Source organism: Empidonax traillii, unplaced genomic scaffold (assembly GCF_003031625.1).
Source record: "Empidonax traillii isolate 1590-97213 ecotype Southwest subspecies unplaced genomic scaffold, ASM303162v1 scaffold6691:size5784, whole genome shotgun sequence".
NCBI classification, from domain to species: Eukaryota; Metazoa; Chordata; class Aves; order Passeriformes; family Tyrannidae; genus Empidonax; species Empidonax traillii.
The window spans coordinates 1-2,155 of record NW_020961884.1 but is presented as its reverse complement, the minus strand read 5'-3'; the positions used below and the strand labels follow the sequence as shown (position 1 = coordinate 2,155).

At 65.8% G+C, this 2,155-nt stretch overlaps 2 long non-coding RNA genes across 2 annotated transcripts; both read right to left on the bottom strand.

Annotated features, from left to right (window-relative positions):
• Positions 1-269: 269 nt before the first annotated feature.
• On the bottom strand, positions 270-982 carry LOC114073497. Its single transcript, XR_003574340.1, has 2 exons — positions 898-982; positions 270-532 (listed from the first exon to the last, which is right to left on the bottom strand). It is a non-coding gene; the product is annotated as an uncharacterized LOC114073497 (long non-coding RNA).
• On the bottom strand, positions 975-1,853 carry LOC114073496. Its single transcript, XR_003574339.1, has 4 exons — positions 1,725-1,853; positions 1,470-1,534; positions 1,161-1,248; positions 975-1,042 (listed from the first exon to the last, which is right to left on the bottom strand). It is a non-coding gene; the product is annotated as an uncharacterized LOC114073496 (long non-coding RNA).
• Between the last annotated feature and the right edge of the window lie 302 nt (positions 1,854-2,155).

Sequence of the window (2,155 nt, the reverse complement as noted above, 5' to 3'; positions counted from 1 at the left end):
TGCTCTGCCGCTCCCCCCATGCCCCCCATAGCGGTGACCCCCCATCTCCCGTCAGCCTCGGCCCCGGGGTGTTCACCCCGTACCCCGACATGCCAGCCTGTCCCGGGGGTGGGAGAGGGTGGGAGGGGGAGGAGAGGGGAGGGAGGGGAAGGGAGGGTTGGGGGGGGCCCCAATGTAAAGAGATTTAAAATAAACCAAAGCCGGGTCTGGCAATGAAGACGCCGAGGCCTGGGACCGGGGAATATACAGGTAATAATACTGCTCACATAGAAAAGTAATAATCCTTCATTTGTACATTTATACAGCGGCTCGTGGCCCCTCCGGCCCCCCCCCCCGCCCGCCCCTGTGGCGGGGGCTGTGCTGGGCCCGCAGCCCCTCGCCCCCCGTCCGGCCCCTATGCCAGGGGGTCCGCCAGGTCATCGTCCCCCCGCGCCAGCAGCTCCCGCTTCTCGTCCGTGCTGGCCAGGGAGTTGCGGCTGTTGTGGGCGCCCATGTAGAGTGTGGCATACACGGGGTTGGTGAAGTTGGTGGGCTGTGGAGAGGGGAGGAGCGGGTGGGAGTGGGCACGGACAACCCCCCCTGCCCAGAACTGCCGCCCCCAGGGGTGCCCCGGTGAGACCCCCCACCAGCCGTGACCTCCTCCAGGTCCCCGCTGGGCCTGTGGTGCTGCTGCCCCTCCCCCTACAGCCTCCAGCCCCAAAGCCTTTGAGACCCCTCAGAGACATCCCCCCTCCAGGCCCGAAGCCTTGTGATCCCTCGGAATCCCCCCAGCCCCAAAGCTTTCTCAACCCCTCAGAGCCCCCCTGCACAGAGGGTCCTGACTGCCAGAGCAGCGTGCCCCCCGCTCCCAGCACCCCCCAGTTCACGCTGGAGCCCGAGCAGCCGACGGCCCCTCACCTTGTCGGGGTCCAGGGCGAAGTCGGCGTCCAGCAGCTCCCCCACGTCGTCATCGGGCTCCCCCTCGTACATCTTGTAGGTGGGATTCCCAATCTCCACATTCATGGCACCGTTGGTCATCCGCTGGTGCTGGAAGCCCTTGGCACTGGGTGTGGGGACACAGAGGGTCAGTGCCAGTGACACCCCCTTCCCCCCCAGAGCTGTCCCATGCCCTCGAGGCTTTCACAGCTGGCACCGAGGGCTCCTGCCCTGCCCTGACTCACCCTTTAATTCTCCACTTGTACCAGACAAAAGCCACCACGGTGAGGAGGATGAGGAGCAGCAGGATGGGGATGACGATGGAGGCTGTTCCTGCGGGAGGAAGGGATGGGAACGGTCAGAGCCTGTGGGGGGGTCAGTGCCCACACACCCCACACCCCTGGTCCAGCCGCCTGGGCTGGCCCTGTCCCCCCTCCACCACAAAAAGGGGTTCAGGAGTTGCACAGGGGCACTGGATCCCCAAAACCAGGGGTCCCCTTGTGGTGTGGTGTGGTGTGGTGTGGCAGAGGGGTCACAGCACTGCCCCCACTTACGGCTGCTCTGCTGCTCGCTGACGATGAACTCCTCGCAGCGCGTCCCCGTCATCCCCACGGGACACCTGGGAGTGCAGGGAGAGCACTGGGATTAGCGGGGCAGGGGCATGCAGGGAGGGGGGGAGGGAGAGGTGGGCACAGACCTGGGGTCAGGGTGGGGTGGGGGGCACACAGAGCGGGGTGTGTCAGTCACATCTTGGGGGGCAAACAGCCCCCCTGTCCCCCCCTGCACCCCCAAGCCCCCCAGGCTCTTACAGGCACTCCGGCAGCTGCGTCTTGTCCCCGATGGAGCAGGTCCCGCCGTGCAGGCAGAAGTTGTCACAGGTCAGGCAGCTCGGGGCTATCTTCCCGTCTGGGCAGCTGTGGGGCACAGAGGATCAGCCCCATGGGTACCCCTGGCTGCCCTGTACCCCCCAGCTCAGCCCCCCCAGGACTTGGCTGTTGGCTCATCCCACCAGCACAGCTCACGGCTGCAGGGACACCTGGGTGGGCTCTGGGGAGACACCTCCATCACCTCCTGCCAGGGCCCTCAGGTCCCTGGGATTTGTCTGCCCTGAATTACCAACCCAGCTGTGGCCAATCCCCATCGATCCAGCCACAAGGAGACAGGTTTTTTTCAGGGGTCTCTGTGCCCACCACCCCTCTCCCTCCCTCCCTCCAGGCCGATGATTCCCAGCACCTACATG